General features: G+C 38.0%; 2 pseudogenes; one reads left to right on the top strand and one right to left on the bottom strand.

Annotated features, from left to right (window-relative positions):
• Positions 1-1016: 1016 nt before the first annotated feature.
• On the top strand, positions 1017-1604 carry LOC142426595 (craniofacial development protein 1 pseudogene; annotated as a pseudogene).
• Positions 1605-4412: 2808 nt separating this feature from the next.
• On the bottom strand, positions 4413-4726 carry LOC142426546 (ubiquitin-conjugating enzyme E2 variant 1 pseudogene; annotated as a pseudogene).
• Between the last annotated feature and the right edge of the window lie 16113 nt (positions 4727-20839).

Genomic DNA, 20839 nt, shown 5'->3' with positions numbered 1-20839 from the left:
TCCGTCTCTCACCTCTTGTCTGTGTTAATTCACATCCTGCATTTCCCACCCTAGGCTTATACTCGAGTCAATCAGTTTTTCTGGTTTCCCAGGTAATAATTAGGTATCTCAGCTTATACTCAGGCCGGCTTATATTCGAATATATATGGTATCTTATATCTACCCCATACTTGTATTTTCTAGAAATCCTTCAACGATATACATGCTAATATCTCTCAATTTTTTATTATGTCTGTGAGTGCAGTGATACTTTTATATTTCTTCTCTCATTCAAATGATATTTAGGGAAAAAGAATAAATCATCAGCCATCAGGTATCATGGACAGTAAACACTTACTCTTGCCTTTTCACTTGTGTAATTTTCTGATTATTTCCATTTAGCTTGCCTAGTTCTATATTCTTCCTTATTCCATGGCTTATCTTTTCTAATTACATTCAAGTTTGTGGGCAGGTATTTCAACTTACTAGATTTTCTGCAACTGAACCATGAACATTTTATTTTCTCTATTTGAAATGGTTATCTTAATATTTTCCTAAGGAATATATTTTAGGGATACAATTCCTATTGCATAAAAGTATTGACTTGTTTTTTCTCAATTGTTCTTCCTCCCAGTTGATAAATGGTGTTTACTATTAGATTTAATATAATCAGTCTTGTGACCTTTTAATAAGTAGCTTACCATAAAGCAATCAAACAATAGTACTGGTCAGAGTAAATCATATAAATACACTATTTTTTTCTACAAAAGAAGTATTTACAAACAATTTGATTTACTTCACATTTTCCCAATAACCTTTCCTCTTTGAATTCAATACATTTTCTTCCATTTTTCTTCATCAGAGATACAAAGGGAACAATGTGTGGTCTGAGTGTTATACAAATGAGTTATATGCTGTGTGTGAGTAAACGCAGCCTCTTCCCCCACGCTGGCTGCCCCAGCGGCACATCCCTGGAGCTCCCCTGTTGCGGGTGGCCACTGTGGTCCTGACAGTTTGCCTCAAAGCGTGACAGTGACATGCAAGAATTCGACTCCAAGACCTTTCCACCCCAGAGGAAAATATGGACTAGGCTTCAGATGGTGCATATAGCAAAGATGATGTGAATGAACTAGTGAAGGAAGATGTGGTAGATGATGAAGAAAAGGCTCAGAAAAGCACAGGACAAACCAAAAGTCTGCGGGCTTTAAGGCCAGGAAGAAAAAGCATAGGGCCTGTCATTAGAAGAAAAAGAGCTGGATGCGCCAGCAGAATCCGGAGGAAGCAGGAGTCAGGAGGAAGATGAAGGGGCAGAGCAGGAAAAGGGCGTCGGGTCAGGAGGATGCAGGAAAAAAGGAGGAGGAACTCTGGGCCAGCGTCCTCTGAGATGCAGGACCTAAATCACCAGGGTCTCCAAGTGCTTAAGTTAAGCAAAGAGCGGAGGGGTGAAAGTGACCCGTTCCAGGGCTTTGTTGGCCAAAGCAGAAGCCATGGAGAAACCGAGAGAGAAAAGGTCCAGATCACCAGGGTGTTTGAGTGCTGGTGAAGTCAGTATGACGGAGCAGGTGGAGACTACCAAGGAAACCAAATTTTCTTCTAGAAAAATGAGAATGCGTAGCCCAGGGTGAATGCCCTTCAGCTCTGTGCTCATGACCTGAGGGGCACGGAGTTCCAGGGACCAAGTGGCTTCAGCCCTTGTCCGGGGAATTTGCAACCCAGAAGCAGAAAATGCGCACCCTGGGAAGTCCAAATGGGACTAACAAGTGTCAAGGAGGAAGTGGGGATCCGAGAAGAGCTGGCCATCTGTAAAGGAGGGAAGAAGGTACCTCGAACAGAAAGGTCTTCTGGACTCACGAGGAAGTTTGAAATTGAGCTAGACCTCAGGCTGAGCAAAATGGTGCCCTGCTGCAGGGAGAGAAAATCAATAGCAGTTTAATCCTGTTTACAGTGAGCTTCATGTGCATTTGTGAAGTGTTTCCATTTCTCTCCTCCAGGTTTCCCCACAAGGTTTTATTTCCCTCCTATATTGAAATCCTGTCTGTGTGATTTGTCTGTTGTGTAGTTTCACTCATTTTTACTTTGAAAAGTCTGTCCTTCATTCCAACACGGAGTGAGTCACATGGAAGAGGAGATACACCCAGGGAGCAGTTCAGCACACCCCGTTTCTCTGTTTCTTTAATCCTTCCTCTTGCCACTAGCATGATCTACCTTGCAAATCCAGCAAGTCCAGTGGACATATATTGGTATAGATGAGACCTTTCATTTTGTGGAATTCAGGATAGGCAAACCCCTCAGAAAGAGTAAAGGGAGTAATGACTTTAAAAGGGTAGGGGAAGAGGAGGGGGAACTGATAGCAATGAAGGGCAAATAACCCCGCTTCTCCCTTGAGGGGGTGGATACAAGAATTGTAGGTGAAGGGATACAAGGGGCAGTGCAAGATATGTATCAACAATAATGCATAATTTATTAAGGGTTCACAAGGGCGGCCAGCCTGGGGAGAGTGGGAAAAAGAGGAACTGATGCCAAGAGGTTTAAGAAGAGAGATAATGTTTGAAATTGTTGATGGTAATATTTGTACATTAATATAATGTACATTAATATAATGGATGTATCGACTGCTAGAAAATATGTAAGAGCCCCCAGTAAAATGATTTATTAAGAAAACATGAAATTATAGTTTGACCTTTACAAAGGAAGAGAGAAAAGAACGCTAGCCTGTGGCAGGCTGGTGAAGATGGTGGCTCAATCAGTCAACAAAATAATTGGGTCATAAGCCTCTCTCTATTGGCTTCTAGTTGCCAACTCCTTATAGAAAACTGACACCTATTAGCTCCAAAAAGCCTGATGGTGCCAAACCTAAATTTGTACTTATCCCAATTATTTTTTAAAGTTCAAATAAGCATGAGTTTTTGCCACTTGTATTACTTGTTTACTTGTGAATAACTAACTTGTGTATATTTACCTTGTATATATACCTAACTTCTTTAAGCACTTAAAACCCAAATCAAACTCACTGCCACTGAGTTGCTACCAACTCATAGTTCTCCTAAAGGACTACGGAACTGCCCCTCTGACTTTCCCAAACTATAATTCCTTATTTAGAAAGCCCCATCTATCTCCCTTGGAGCAGCTGGTGGTTTCAAAGCATTGACCTTGCAAATCCCAGTCCTTGAGTAACCACTGTGCCATCAATGCTCCTTTTGGAAGCATTAGATAACAAGATAAATCCTATACTTATACAGATATACTATAAATACAAAGTACTACATGTGATAAATCATATATATACAAATAGCCTAATAATGAAATTATAAAGTTATAAGAATGCTAGGGAGAATTGGTATGACTGGGCGATAAGCATTGAACTACTACCCCTATTGTGGCAGTTCAAATCCACTAGCAAGTATGTAGTGGAAAGATTCGGCTGCATTCCTCCATAAAGATGTAGCCTTGGCTTCCCTAAGGAGCCATTCAGTCCTGTCCTATGCTTTCGGTTTTGTTTTAAGGCACTACTGCCTATGGAGTCCTCTGAGCCAGAGACTGTCCCCAACCCCCACCTTGCAAGGAAATCTTGCTAAGGTGCCCACAATCCCCCCCTCCGCCACCCCACCTTCTTTCACCATTCTACTTGCTCTTTGAGCAGTCCATTGTATTTTCTATATTCATTACCACAATTGCCAATACCACAATTCACATGCTTTAGCTCTCCTGTGAACTTATTCATTGTCCAACTTTCATATGCTTATGAGGCAACTGACAATACCATGGCATGGGTCAAGTACACATTGCACCTCAAAGTGACATCCTTGCTCTTCAGTACTTTAAAAGGTTTCTTGAAGCAGATTGGCCCAGTGCAACATATTGTTCAATATTTTGACTGGCACTTCCATGAGCATTGAAAAACATATAGCCTGGGTAACATTAAATTGCATAAAGGTTAAAGTGGAATAAACCATTAGTGAATGTGACAGCTTTAATTAATTTATTTATTTTAATAAAATACATATTTCATAAGTGATTAAATGACAGAAAACCTCCATGATATTTATTCTTCAATTATTTTGAATATATTTGTCCTACCCTTGTCTTAGTGAATGAGAAACTCGAATGAGAAATGTTAACCCTTTGGAAAAGAAGATCAATGTATTGTTGTCCCCCACCTCATACACATCCTCATTTCCAGGATGCACCCCTCCCCCAGGCCCACTTCCTCAATCCCAAAGGGTCTCTTTTGTTTAGAGCACAACCTATATATTTCTAGTGGACAAAATATTAGTATCCTGTACAGTGTCTTAAGATAAGTTGCCCCTGAATGGGAGCTTCCTGTCCAGTACTTTGAGGTCCACAAGACGTTATCTAAAAAATGTACTACGGTGGAAAATGAAGACTGCTGAAATCGAATGGGGGAGGGGAGGGCCCGTGGTTTTTCTTGGTGATTAATTGCTGCAACACTGTCCTTCGGGCGGCTGAGGGAGCTTCATGTTTTCTTTAGACATCATTAGGCGCCGGAGCTCTTGCAGGACGACTTTGATGCTGTAGGAATTCTGCCATTTTGCTAGCACTGATATGGATCTTGGGTCCACTTCATTAGAACTATGAACTCCATTCATATTAATTTTTGTTACAAATCTTACAAAGCGGGGTGCTTCTGGGTATTTAGGTCCACATCCATTCTAAGGCTCAATATCCGGGTTTCATAAGTTGTTCTTGGAGGCCCAACTACCATCCCTGTCCATCTTGTACGTGTCATGCTGTCGTCATCTTCTAGACCCCCAGCTAACTGTGTCTCCTCCTCCTTTCTGCCTTCTTCAAGTTCTTCCAGCGGTCGGAAATTGTGAGGGACTTTGACTCCCGAGCCTGTGGGGCCTGCCCTCTTGCGTCCCAAAGGGTCTTTTCCTATTACTTTTATATTTCCCATTCTTTCTACTTTTCTTTTTTTCTCAGAGATCATTTACTTATAGACTTAAAATTACGCTCAGTTAAGATGTATCTTTTTCTACGTTTGACTTTTAGTAATATCATTATAACCCATTATGTATATGTGCTGCTTATACTCATACTTACTTTAGGGTTCCCTTATTGTTGGGTTTTTAGAATGTTTCTAATTTAATCATAAATATTTATATACGTCTCTACGTTAATTTCTGTAGAATGCCTAATGGTGTCATTTTATGACATGCAAGGTTGAATACTTAAAGACTCTTGCTTAATATAGAGCTGTTAAAATTTTCTCTAGACCTTTCATATCCACTTATATTTTCACTAAGAAACTAAGATAGCACGCATTTTTAAACTTTAGTTCAAGCAGAATATTTCCGTTTTTATCTCTTTGTGAATTACTTACAAAAAAAAGCAAAGCTCGCATTTCCTCCCAAGCTTTTGAAGTAGTTGGGAAGTTGGATATTCCTTCATCTATTCATTACATCCAATTCTTCTGTTTGCTAACAAACACCAAGTATTTCCATTAAAGCACAAACATTTTTCAAATTTAATATCAACTTATGAATGTTGATTTGTCTATTTGTGTCATTTGTCCTCTTGCTATTATACTATTTATCCAGTTTTATGAGGTTGTTACTCCTATGCTTATATAACTAAATTCATTGCTGTTAAGTCTATTGTAACTCTTTAGGTGAGAGGATAAATGGTCCATAAGGTTTCCCAAATTGTAATCGTTAGCAAATCTTTTTCTCATAAATAGCTTGTAGGGCCATTGTTGTTACCACAGTTAGGTGGTTCAACCACTACCCAAGGACATATATATGTTTGTAATACGTGTGCATGCACACACAGACAATACACATATGTTTCAACCTTTGATATTCAAGATATATGAAATTCATGCCTAGAAAGTATAAGCCCTCTCTCTATTCACAAATGTATACATAAAGCTCAAATTAGATTGATGATAAAACCTGACTGTCTTCTTCAGTGTGGAGAAATCAGATTTTTGTTGTTGTTGTTGTTCACTGAAGGTAAGTCGAGGTGCTCTATTCAGAAATATTGCTGGGGTTGCTTACAAGGGAAGTAAAATGGGGCATTGAAATATTGTGAATTTTCAAACAAGAATGAGACAATACACAAAATTCATGCAAGAAAAATTATTTTAGTTTCTCTTAGTGTCAAGTTTTCAAGAGCCAGGGTTTTCCTACACTAAAAAGTGTACATTCTTGAAGAAAAAGGGTATTCAAATTTACTGAAAGTATAGAAATTTATCACATTAACTTGTAGTTTAAGGGTTGAACATGAGTTCAAGGACAGTCATGGCAGCAAAAAGGTACCAGTGATAGTATGTAGCAGCAATTATCATATTTTTAATTCACTGGTTTCTTTAGAAAGCATTGTAAAGCATATATTTTTACTTTCTTATTATAATGATTTCAACATTTTTAATTTTTACACCTCAAAAACTCTGAATTGTGCTACAGTTACTTTAACTATAAAATAACTAAAATGTATTTTTTAAAGCTTGCTGTATTATGCTTGATAGTTTTGATACTTAAGGGGAAATAATTCTTTTTGGGGAGAAATTATTGGACTTTTAACAGCATCCCCAGCCTCTACCCATTAGATACCAGCAACTCCCCTCAATGAGGGAAACAGAAAGGGTCTTCTGGAATTGCCAAATGTAGACTGGAGGGACAGAGTCACTCCCAGTTGAGACACGGCTTTAAAAGAAAAGTTATACACCAAGGTCATTATTTTTATTATGAATGTATGATATTTGAAAAAATGATGTTTAAATTTAGATGACCCACTATGGGTGTGGATACATATAAGACAGACATTGCTGCCATTCAGCAGTCATGTCACTATTTTAATGAATTTTGTAGAAATAAATGTAAAACATAAAGCCTCACCAAAGTACATTCTTTACCTTTCTGTTAAAATTGTGAGGGGATTTTCATTTCACTTCCTGTTTTAGGCCTTTCCCTGCCTTTGTTCTCATGTCTCAGCCCATGGACACGATCCGCTTGCCTCCGCACAGCTCACAGAGGACATCTGCTTCTTCGCACTCAGCCCCTCACAGAAACTTCAAAGCAAATTAACAGCCATATGGCTTTACCTGTATCAAATGTTTTTTGTGAATATCCAGTCTATTTCAGCAGACTAGCATGTCCTAAAGGGAGAATCAAGAGTAATTTTAATGTTATTAGATAGACTAGAATATATGGTCTATTTATTCTTTAAATTCTCTTTCTTCAGGTTTGTTATTTCCCCCATTTTTATACAACCACAGAAGACCTTTGTAATGTAATTTTCTGGTCAATAGTGACATCTGTGAGTATCATATAATTATTTTTATTCTCATCAAATTTGAAAAGATTTGATGAATCATCAAAAATGCTATTCTTTTAATTTTCCAAGTCAATTTGATTTTACTAAACAAAAAAGTGACACCACATTGTAAAGTAACTATGTGTAAATCTCTATTTCCTAATTTAAAATTTAAATGTATAAGTCCCTATGAGTCAGCATCAATTCACCGGCAGAATGTTTAGATTTTTGGATTCAAGAATATGCTGGAAATCTTAGCCAAAGCTATCAGACGACAAAAAGAAGTCATAGGAATAAAGATAATCTAAAGGAAGTTGTTGTTATTGTTGTTGTTGTTAGGTGCCATCAAGTGGGTTCCAACCCGTAGTGACCTTGTCCATGCACAGCAGAACAAAACACTGCAGGGTCCTGCGCCCTCCTCACAATTGTTCCTTTGCCTGACACCATTGATGCAGCCTCTATGTCAATCCATCTCACTGAGGGCCTTCCTCCTTTTCAACACCCTCCTACTTTTCCAAGTGTGATATTTTTTTCCAGTGACTGGTCTCTTCTGACAATATGACCAAAATATCTAAGGCAAAATCATGCCATCCTTGCTTCTAAGGAGCCCTCTGACCTTACTTCTTTCCATGCATATCTGTATTGTCCTTTTAGCAGTCCATGGTACTTCAAAAGAGAGTATGAAAAAGACACTGCTATAATGGAAGAATATTCCACGTGAAAATATCAGTTCTACCAAAAACATCTCACAAATCAGCACAATTCGAATCCATATTCCAATATAATTCTTTAAATAAATGGAGAAAAATCTAATTATTAACTTTATATGGAGAGTAGAGACCCAGGAAAAGGAAAGAACTTCTTAAGAAGAAGACTAAAATAGGAAGCCGTTCATTTCCTGAATTCAAAACCTATTACACAACAGCAGTAAAAACAAGCTGTACTCTTACAATGATACATACATAGACTACTGGAGGAGAATATAGAATCCAGAAATGAATATTTCCATCTACAGACAACTGATCTTTAACACATAGTCTAAAAACATTAAATGTGGAAGAGCTAGACCCAGCCCATAGAGAAAATAAACTCAAAGTGTGTCAAAGACCTAGATGTAAGTCCCAGAACTATAAAGACAATTATAACCAATAAGAAAATAGGGACAACCTTAAGTGCCCGATGCAGGGCATTAGCACACTATCAAACATGATGAAGGAAAATCCCACAGCAGAAAACAAAACCTACTAAAAATAAGACACCTATGCGGGTCAAAAGGCTTCATCAAAAAGAGTAAAAGGTGAACACACAATCTGGGATAAGAATTTTGGCAATGACACGATCATAGTGCAATAATCTCTGCATGTATAAAAAACTCCAACATGTCAAGAAAAAAAAACCCAGTTAGAAAAATGGGCAAATGACATGAAAAAGTAGCTCAATAAAGATGACATACAAGAGTCTTACAAATATATAAATAAATGTTCACAATCACTTGTCATATAAGGGATGTAAATAAAAAAACAACAATGCTGCTACCTACCACCTACAAGCACAGCACAGTTCAAAGACAACAGAAAATAGCAAATTGTGGCGAGGGTATTAAAACTAGTAGAGACCCCAAACACTGCTGTTGGGCCATTGGGGCTGTAAACATGTGTGAACACTATGGGAAGTGAAATGCTGCTACTTCAAACAACTAGGAATAGAAAACCCATACAATCCAGCACTCCTGCTGCTGGGTGGGTGCACATGTCCTAAATAAGCAAGAGAGATAAAAGGAGCACACATATGCACATCTGTGTTCATTGCAGCAATGTTCATCATAACACAAAGATAGAAACAACACAAAGGCATCTCAGTACAAGACCATATAAAGGAACCTTGGTATATGCACAACAGAGTTCTATGCACTGTCAAAAAACTCCACTGAAACAACAACAACAACAACAACAACAAAAAACCCAAAAAACACCAAACACCTTTGGCATGAATTTATCTGGAAGATTTTATTCTGAGTGAAATTATTCAATCACAGAAGGACAACTACTGTAGGAGAAGACAGGAAGGAAGGAAGGAAGGAAGGAAGGAAGGAAGGAAGGAAGGAAGGAAGGAAGGAAGGAAGGAAGGCAGACAGATAGGCAAACAAAGACTGTCATACTTAAGCAGGAGAGTTTGAAGGTTTCCACGGGATGAAGAGGGCTGGCGAGGGAAGACAAAGCAATAACTAGAAGATAGGCAAGTGTTAAAATGGATGGAAGGGAAGACAGCAATCCTTAAAAAGGAGCAGAGAAATTTTAAAAAATGGGAGAATAGGGTCAACTGGTGGCAGGAGTTTACGTTCTGCCCAAGGCACTATATAAGTTTAATGCTACCCCAATAAGAATACCATCATCCTTTCTCAAAGAACTAAATAAAACTGATTACCAACTTCATATGAAGAGGGAAGAAGCCCAGAATTAGCAGAGAACTCCTCAAGAAGAAGGGCAAAGGGGAGGGCTTGCTCTACCTGACTTTAGCACGTACTGTATGGCCACAGTGTGGTACTGGTGTAATGACAGCTATTCAGACCAATGGCAAAGAGCTGAAGACCCAGAATCTCCACAGGAGAGAGAGAGAGAGAGACCAGGCTTCAATGCTATGTGCACGACGTGAATATAACATACTGGAATGTACCAGAGAACCAAAAGAGAGGTCTTCGGGCCAGCCCCAATCCTGACTATGTGGACACCCTCACCCCTCAGAAGAATGCACTTCAGAGAACAGCACTGGGGCTACACCTTGGGGAGACGGGGCCATCGAACTAGAGCACAGGGGAGAAACGAAAAGGGATGGAGAGGGAGGAGAGGACATCCTGGCCCACCAAGCCCCAAGGACGATGTTCCTGCTCGGAGCAGACAACGCACAGGGAGGACTGACAGTAGGGCTGGCCCCACTGTGGGACATGGCATCCCGCACTGAACCATGACACTGTGCTGGACAGCAGGAGACGTGGAGATGCAGTACGGGAATAGTTCACAGCTGGCCCATCATGCTGGGCGAGGCACTGAGGCATGCAGCAGGGCAGCAGGGGGAGCAGAGTGATGAAACACCTGGGGAACACCAAAAATAGACTGGCGACAGAGCGTGGTGCCCATCAGACTGCACTGGAAAACACTCGCAAAGGCCAACAAACAAACCTCGAACTATCTATAGGCTTTTCCATTTTTGCCAGTGGCTTTTTTTTTGTTATTGTAATTTTGTGTTTGTTTTTTGCTATTGTTTTGTTGGTTTTGAAAAAAAAACCAACCCATGTTTATCACTGCATTATAATGATAGTAACAAGAAGTAACAAAAATGTCTATTGGTAGAAGAATGGATACTATAAAGCCCTAAGTATAAATGATGACAATTCAAATACCTCATGACATGAATGAATTAGGAAGAGAATAGTGAGAAAAGTTAGTCAATCTTATGAGAACAAATAGGAGACCATTATTATAAAATAGAATGAAAAAATTGTTTTCACACCAAAAGATACAGACCCTGAGAGTTATGGCGGAGCTTGCGTGAAGGAGGAGGGAAAGTAAGAGGGGGAACAAAATGCATTTGTTATTTAAAAAACATAGTAATAAACATAGATAAATACATAGGCAAAAAGATACACAGATAATAGCCTAAGTAAAAGCACAGGAAAATAGATGATAGCATAGTAAATAAACTGTCAGCCTTTGGATTAATAGCTACGTGCTGAATCACTGCACTACGGCACCACTGAGGCTCCTTGTGGAAGTGCAAAGTGAGATGTAAGATAAAATAAACTCAAATTATTGATTTGGTCATGTCAGCTTTCAGGAAAATACAATTGAAATCAAGTTAGAAACTTAATAAAATTATAATGCGATAGTATGTACTTGTTTAACACAACAAAATAATCTAAATTATTCTATAATTTTATTTATGCATTAAATATAATTTAAATGTAAATTTTATACTGCCCCTCCAAAGTTTGACACTTCTCATTAAATTAGATATGTTTTGTGTCGTTTCTCATGTATTGGATTAACCACATTGTATCATTTTTCTCTTTACGTAGCCCAAAACAGCCCTTTAATAACTTTCTGCAGAGTTCTAAAAGTGTCAGGTGTTCATTAGAGGTCACTGAGAAACAATACTTGAGTTATTTAATTATAAGTCTTAATTACAAATCTCTAGTATTTCTCAGATCATACAGTTTAGTTTTGCACTCAGAAACTTATTTTAATGATATATCAAACACTTGTCCTCAGTGAAGATGGCATAAGAAATAAATTATATCCTTCACTCAGTAATCAAAGAAAATATTATTATCCTAACAGTGAGAAACTCAATTATTGGTTATGTAGGATTAAAACATTTAAAATGATTACAAATGAACAATTCCAATATTTAGCCATACATATAGAAACTTTGTCATCAATAAAATTATATGCTACTCTTTACGTGACAATAATAACTCACTTGTCAGACCCAAATACATCTTTTCTCCAGGGATATAGAAAGCAAAAGAACATCAATTTGAATATTAGTTTGGTATCAGTAAACCCATAAGGTCTCTGAACCACTGATCCTGAGGTTAGCAGTGCAATACTTGACCTACAGTACCACCAGGTCCCCTTATTGTTATACAACACAACTACGGTGGAAATAAAACTTATTTAAATGGCTTACATTTTATTTCTATACTGTTTTTACTTCAAGTGTGTCTTAGTGTGACTCCTTTCTCTACAAAACTCACTGCCTTGGGGCCAACACTGAGTCATAGCAGCCCTTGCGTGTTCCTGACACTGTCAACGCACCCAAGAGCAGACAGCCCCGCCTTTCTCCCAGGAGCTACTGGTTTCCACTGCCATGCGGGGCAACTGCAGCCCACTGAGTAACCAGTATCCCACCAGGACTCCACGCTTTGTTTGATAACAGTAGCAAGATTATCTTTTATTTTCTATTGTCTAAGTATTAAAAGTACTTTACCAAATTTGTAAGGGATCATACAAAAGCTTCCCTGGAACTATATGACCCGAATCTGCCTCATCTGCCCTATGTTCATGAATAGACCAGTGATGATCTTTTCACTTCTTATGCATGCATTTATGTCTTTTGTTTTATATTGCTTAGCCTTGTATTGCATTCCAACTTCTATTTTAGTTCATAGTTGATGTTATAGACAGTGTTTCTAAAATTTATTCATAAAAATTAGGGTGATGACAAGCAGCTTGTTTAGTTGCCCTATCTGTAAAAGTAGCTCCTTTAATTTCTTCACTCCTAATTATTTCCAAGGGCCTTGCTGGTGCAGTGGTTACCCAGTAGGCTGCTAACTCCAAGATCAGCAGTTCGAAACCACCGGCTGCTCCAAAGGAGAAAGATGAGGCTTTCTACTTTCATAAAGAGGTACAGTCTCAGAAACCCATAGGCACAGCTCTATCCTGCCTTGTAGGGTCACTTGAATCAGAATTGATTTAATAGCAGTGAGTTTCTTTGTTTGGAATTATTTCTAAAATCAGATGAATGTGGAAAGATTATCAGGGACAAGTCATTCAGAAATTAATAAAAGGACTTCCTTAAACAAACATTGTATGTATAATATTTAGACTAATTTATTTATAAAAGATTTTACATCTAGGATGAAATACTAACCCCACTAAAACTTAACCTACAATATTCAAACCAAATCCAATTTATCTTGATCCTATGGAACAAAGTAGAAGTTTTCTCTTAGGTCTTTAAGACTAATTTCCCCCCTTTTAAAAATCATTTTATTGGGGAATCATACAAAACTTATCACAATCCATACATCCATCCATTGTTTCAAGCACATTTGTACATTTGTTGCCATCATCATTCTCAAAACAGTTTCTTTCTACTTGAGCCCTTGGTATCAGCTCTTCATTATTTCCCCTTCCTCCCTGCCCCTTCCCTCATGAACCCTTGATAACTATTATTTTGTCATGTATTACACTGTCCGATGTTTTCCTTTATCCACTTTACTATTGTCCCCCCAGGGAGGGAGTTCTAAGTACATCACTGTGATCAGTTTCCCCTTTCTACCCCACCTTCCCCTTACCGTCATGGCATCTCTACTCTCATTATTGGCCCCGAGGGGTTTATCTGTCCTGGGTTCCCCATGTTTCCAGTTCTTATCTGTACTAGGGTACATCCTCTGGTCTAGCTGATTTGTAAGGTAGAATTGGGATCATGATAGTTAGTGGGGAGGAAGCATTAAAGAACTAGAGGAAAGCTGTATGTTTCATCATTGCTACACTGCACCCTGACTGGCTTGTCTCCTCTCTGTGATCTTTCTGTAAGGGAATGTCCAGTTGCCTAGAGTTGGGCTTGGGGTCCTCACTTCACACTCCCCCTCATTCACAATGATGTGATTTTTTTGTTCTTTGATACCTGGTACCTGATCATTTCGACACCTCGTGATCACACACGCTGATGTGCTTCTTCCACGTGGGCGTTGCTGCTTCTGAGCTAGATGCCCTCTTGTTTATCTTCAAGCCTTTGAGACCCCAGGCACGATATCTTTTGATAGCCGGGCACCATCAGCTTTCTTCACCACATTTGCTTACACACCCGCTTTGTCTTCAGTGATCATGTCAGGTGGTTGAGCATCATGGAATGCCAGTTTAATAGAACAAAGTGTTCATGCATCAAGGGAGTGCTTGAGTGGAGGCCCAATGTCCATCTGCTACCTTAATACTAAACTTATAAATAATATGCACATTGACATTTTTCCCCATTGTCATATATAAATATATTTACATATATATGCCTGTATGTAGACCTGTATAAGTGCCCTTTGCCTCCTAGTTCTTTCCTCTATTTCCTTTTACTTTCCTCTTGTCCCACTATCATGTTCAGCCTTCATTTGGGTTTCAGTAAATCCTCTCAGTTACATTATCCTTTATGAAGCACTACTAAAGTTTTTCAGGAAGCTAACAACTCATATTTTCTCTTGAGAATAACTAATGGGTTTGAGCTGTCAAATTTTCACTTAGCAGTCCATTGCGTAGCCCACTGTGCCACTCCAGATATTTCATTAGCCTAACAGAGAATATAAAAAAATTTTTCACAACAAATTTAATCAATTTTTGAAAATATTTTGACTTTTGAACTTATATGGATGCTAATATATCATTAATACATCCAGATTAAATTCCTAAAAATAGTTATCAAATTTAATGCTAGGATGTTGTCATATTTTTATAACTATATATTCTATATTCTTTAAAGCAGTGTTTCTCAATCTTCCTAATTCCATGACCCTTTAATACAGTTCCTCATGTTGTAGTGACCCCAAATGATAAAATTATTTTTGTTGCTACTTCAAAACTGTAATTTTGCTACTGCTATGAATTGGGCATCCCCTGTGAAAAGATTATTCAACCCCAAAGGGGTCGTGACCCACAGGTTGAGAACTGCTGCTTTAAAGTATCCTTTAGAGAAACAATTTAAAATGTATCTTTTAAAAGCATTAATGTAAAAATTAAGATAAACAATTCATATTTTCAGTGTCCTTTTCAAGTAGACTAGTTTATTTCAGAGTGTCTTAAAACAATTACCAAAGCTTAAATGTTCAAAATACTTTTTCTTGAAAAAATATAGAGTGGATATTTTAGTTGGTTCCATCAAAAACTTGATGCAATTTGATACGATGCATAAACTCTGACATAGAACGTGAGATTAGACGTAAACTTTCAGTACACAATAAAGCAGAAAAGCCACATAAAACAGTGGGGTCTGTGAGGCCAGCTCTTAAACCAGGTTTATCCAGTATGACATAAAATAAACATCCTTTTTCCTATGATGGTTAAATTTTATGTCAATTAGATGAACCTATGTCAAAGGTAGGACTCATTCTATCAGTCAGGTCGCAACCTGATATCAGTTCCTTGGGATATGGCTTTTTATGAGAAACTTTTTTGAAAAAGAGAACTTGTCTCTCCCTTTCCCCGCTTTTTCCCCACTTGACTTGAGTCTTGTGTCTCACATCAAGAAATAGTGGTCCATGTGGTCTGCAGACCACTGGAGCTATTGGCACCCTGCCATGTCCCTGTGGACCTCAGATTCACACAATTCTGTACCCATTGGCCCATGATCTTCCAACTTTCCACTTCACCTTCCTGCTTCACTCCCTAGTAGCTCTGTAAGTCTGTGTGGGTCTACAGCTAGCATATGACTCATGGATTTGAGTTGGACTGGGTTGAGCCACCATCTTGATATAAAATTCTTTCCTGAAATGACTTTCTTTTTTATAGGAGTGTAACTGGTTTAGTTTCTCTAGAGAACTCAGCATAATATACCATTAAACCTAAATTCCACAGAGGAAAGTTAGGACAATGTAAATAGGAATTTATTTTGCCAGAATGAAAAATTGAAAAAGAACCCAGAGGATGTGGAAAGACAGAATTTAATTTTCATGAAATGACTAATAAGGTTTTAAATTACTTTTGGTATTTTGAGCTTATAATGCTCAGTTTAAAAAAACAACAACAACAAAAGTCTTGACCCTCAAGCCAGCATCGTAGAAGAAATCCAAGCGCATTCATCAGGAACGTTAATAGATATTTCACTGACAGAAAGCATAAGACTCCAAAGATTCAGTGATTCGTTTGTAACAACCACACAAACTTTGTTTCAATTCTTTCTGAATCAAATTCCTTTCACTGGGTAAAGACCTTAAAAATGGGTTTTTTAAAGCAAAAGTATTATGCTGTTGTTAGGAGTTCAAATAAAAATATAAGTGCAATCAGTGAAAACTAGGAATCTCACTAAGTTAATTCAGAGACTCTAAGATTCTAATTTATTTTTCAGAAAATTCAACTTGTTCAAGGCCCCTCAATAACACATGTCAGTGATCCATTTGCACTAGTCATCTGATTAAGTAACCTGTAATAGAGAAAACTGTGATGTGGATCATGTCACCTGTCATAATTGCTATCAAAGATGAATGTACATTGAAACTTCCATGTATAGAAAACCCTACTATGTACACAAGACAGCAAACAGAATAGCCAGTCACAAGAAGGACACTGCTGAACCTCTTTTTAAAGTCAGAAAGTGAAAGTAGGAAATTGAGAGTGATTTCATATCATGTATTTCTTCTAGTCATCCAGAGAGACCAGTCCCTGGAAAAGGACAAATACCTGATAAAATGGAGGGGCATTGACTGGCCAGTAGCAGAAATATGAGCAAAACTGAATGTAAATATAACAACACTGAGGCTGGGACAGGGTCTGACAGTGTTTTGGCACTGACTTGTTGGTTCCAATAACAAGGAGGTGACACATGCAAAATATTTGAAGAAACAAACAACATGATAGTAAAGGAATGAAAGTGACAAGGAAATCATGAATAATTCAACTCAAAGAAAGTGAAGTCTGCATTTCAAGAGACAGTTTACCATGGAGACATGTGGGAGACCAAGGAGGTAGTAAGCCAAAATTTCAGCTCCTCAGGCCTGCTTTGTCAGTTTTTCTTGGGTCAGTGCATCTTTGATTTCCATAACTTCTGACATTAGAAAACGTCAGAAGCAAAACCAAGCACTCTATTAAAATAAAATCAGAGTTTTATTGAGGGCAAGATATAATTTAAACTGGGAATAAGTGGAATTCACAAAATGAAACTACCAAGTGATATTTATTTTATTAAACCAGGAACTAACATCATAATATTCTGATTGGCTTAATACTACTCTGTAAAAGGCAAAGATGGGTTAACAAATTTGGAGCTTTACAGTGACTGTTGAACTCATCCCATGAACAGTTACATTATTTGTTAAAGATACAGAATTTCAAGCAGATATGACATTCACATGACTTAGAGAATGCTCAACAGGCAATAACAGGACATACTCTTCTGGGCACATGCTCTTAAAATTGCTCCTCGCAAACATGTTATTTTCATAGGGGTTCATTTGAAAGGAAATCTAACACTAATAACATTCTATAAAAATATTCTCTATACCTTTCAGGCATGGGTTATGAGCATGCTGCATCTGTTTGATCACAGTGGAAAGGTGTCTTTGAAACAGATTGCTGGTGTCCTACATCCTTCTCACTGGGGGTGTATAATTCTGCTCATCCATCACAAGCCATGCACATGCATACGATGCTTTCCCAGTGAACACAGGCTCATACTGACTTACATGGATTACGTCACAGCTACCTGTCAGTACTGCACTTGGTAGTGCATGTCTCAGAGGATAAAGCACCTTGTGCTTACTTGTGTAGAGGCATGAATGCTGGACTGTAGTACTCTACTTCTTCCTTGGAACTCTATGCTACATATACAAGACTCACTTTAGACACAATAATGCCAATAAAGTAAGAACCAAAGAGGGGAAAAGCACATCAAGTAGATTACAACTACAAAGTAGCAAGAATATGGATACTGATTCCTGATAGAATAACTATAAGGTAAAAACAGGAATAAGGGACAAGAAGGAGTATCTTAAAATGTTAATAAAGCAAGGTAACATAAATACAATAAATGTCTACACACCCAATAACTAAAACCTTAGTTACATAAGTCAAACATTAACAGAAAAGTAAAAAGAAATAGTCTACTCCACATTAATAATAGATTTTGCATATTACATTTGATGAAAGACAGAACAGCTAGAGAAAAATACAATAAAGTTATTGAGGATATAAACAATAAAATAAGCCAATGTAATATTCTAGACACATACAAAACATTCACCCCAATGCGATACATATTCTTTTACAGGGCACCTGGATCATTCTCCAGAATCGATGGCACATTATGCCAAAAGAAAGCCTCAAATAATATGGGGCATCTATTTTTGGATCACACAATTATGCACTTAGTAATCAGTAACAAGAAGATTAATAAAATATATCCTTGGAAAATGATACATTGTTTAAAAATTGCAGGATAATGGAAAAATAAAGTGAAATTTAAAAATGCCTGCCATCAAAGTATAATGAAAACATGTTATTGTTATTGTTAGTTGCCATTGAGTTTGTTCTGGACCACAGCAAACTTAAGCTCAGCAGAGTGAAACATGCATACCAGAAATGAAATGAATGAATAAAAATATACCAAAAACTTTAGGACCCAGCAAAAGCAATGCTGAGAGGTCAATTTACAGCAATACAGAAATTTTTTACAATAAACTTCAGCCTTGTAAAAAATACAAGTGGTCATTAAAAAGTTCATGGAAAATAAGCTTTATGAAAAAATGTGTCTAATAGCAGAAATAACAGCCATTTCATTTGGTTCCATGTACAAAATTGATACAAATGTAAATTTGAACACTTGGTTGGTGCTAACGCTATTGAGTTCAGAGCAGCTGTAGGCAAGAACAATGCTTTCAATGAAAATGTTAAACAGGTGGAATAAGATCCTGAAGAATTTATTCGAAGAATCATAGCAAGAGATGAAACATGGTTTTACCAATATGACCCTGAATACAAACCACAATCAAAGCAATGACTCCCAAGGGATGGACTTGGTCCAGTCAAAGCCAAAGGACATAGCAACAATCGGGGGAGATGTTCAAGTAACCATTGCTTGTTGACCGTCAGGAGGGACAAAGAACACTAACAGCTGCTTATGATGAAAATGTTCTGAGCTGTCAAAACTTCAGTAAATGAATGCTTGAGAATGTTTCAGCCAAAAATTCTTCATCAGGGCAATGATTCTCCTCATTCTTATTAAGCAGGGGTAATTTTTTGAGATTTCGTGGACAATCATTAGACATTAACTTTATCATCTTGATTTCACTTCTACATAATTCTTTTTTTGTTTCCTAGTCATAAAATATCTCAAAAGCCATTTTCTCCTATTAAAATTGAAAAAAGGGGGAAAAAGGCTATTAACATGGTTGCGTTCTTAGGACTCTCAATTCTTTAGGATGGACTAACTAGCTCTTTATTTGTGTTTTATTGATTATGCAGGCATGACTACGTGGCCCATAACAAATTATGAATAGTTTTGAGAAGAATGAAAATTTTAGAACATTAATGATGATCATGGAGAACTTGTACATGGAGCAAGGTAGTTGTGAAAACAGAGCAAAAGAATACTGCATGATTTAAAACCAGGAAAGGTGTGTGTCAGAGCTGTACCCTATCACCATACTCATTCCTTCAGTCTGTCGGTTGGGCAAATATGAGAAGCTGTATTGTGTGCAGAAGAGCGTTGCATTAGGATTGGAGGAAGGGATGTTAACAAGCCGCAGCCAACACAACCTTCCTTACTGAAAGTGAAGGAGACTTACAGCTTGCTGATGAAGATTAAGGAGTGAAGCTCTCAGGATAGATTTCAACTAAACATAAATGAAGCAATTTTCAAAACTGGACCAAGAGGTAACATCATGATAAACAAAGAAAATATTGAATATGTGAAGGATTGCATCTCGCTTGGATCAAAATCAACGCCCAAATAAGCAGTACTCAAGCAATCAGATGATACCTTGCATTGGGTAAATCTGTATGTGAGCCTCCGGAAGGTGTTGAAAAGTAAGGACATCACTTTGAGGACTTAACTGTGTCTGACCCAAGCCCTCGTATTTTCAAGTCCCTCCTCTGAATGTGAAAACTGGACATCAAATAAGGAATGCCAAAGGAGAATCGATGCATTTGAATTATGGTGCTGGGAAAGAATACTGAAAGTCCCAAATCTGCTGAAAGAATAAACACATCTTTTTTGGGGAAGAAAAACAGCAAGAATGCTTCTTAGAGGTAAGGATGGTGAGACATTGTCACACATCCTTCGGGCATGCTGTCAGGAGAGACCTGTCCCTGGAGAAGGACATCGTGCTCAGTAAAGTGGAAGGGCAGCAATAAAAGAAACTCCTTGACAAAATTGTTTGACACAGCGGCTGAAATAGCTAGTTCAAACATAAGAAACATTTGTGAGGGATGTGCAGGACAGGGCAGTCTTTCCTTCTGCTGTGCACAGGCTCCCTCTGAGACAACATGCTCGCAAAGGCTCCTGACAACCACTTAACAAGTGTCTTGACCTTAATGGAACTTGTGTTGTAAAATAAATTTATATATTCTCATCATTTAATATATTTGTTGAAGTTCCCTGAAAGCTGAATAGTCAAAAAATACTTCCAGCTCTGAATAGCTAAGGTTGAGATTTCTAGAGATGGTAACGACTTTTCAGGCTCCAAATTTCTACAAGAAGATCACTCAATTGGCAGCAAGGACAAACTCTCCACTCTCCACTTGGCAACACCTCCCAAAGGGCCAAACTGAAAGCATGATCCATTGACCCAGTCCTATAGTTTAAGAACAGGAATATTGCCCACTCCCTTGTCCAGCAGGGTTTCCTAATTGCTATGGACCAGACACCAGTTGTCTTTAAGGCAATTCCAACATGTGGTGACCCCATTTTCCTAGTTGACAGTTTCCTAGTTTCCCAGAATGACAGTTAAATACCTTCCATTTTCCCTTCCTAAGTTTATTGTTGCTCTCTTCTCCTCTTCCACCACTGCACGACAGATAATTTGGATGGTTAATTCTGGGACTGCCAGATCAAGAGACACTGCCCTCGATTTCATGCAGGTAATGAGGTCTTAGACTTTGTCTAATAT

The sequence above is a fragment of the Tenrec ecaudatus genome, chromosome 14, assembly GCF_050624435.1.
Source record: "Tenrec ecaudatus isolate mTenEca1 chromosome 14, mTenEca1.hap1, whole genome shotgun sequence".
Classification (NCBI taxonomy): domain Eukaryota; kingdom Metazoa; phylum Chordata; class Mammalia; order Afrosoricida; family Tenrecidae; genus Tenrec; species Tenrec ecaudatus.
The sequence above is the reverse complement of the archived record's forward strand: the minus strand, read 5'-3'. Positions and strand labels throughout refer to the sequence as shown.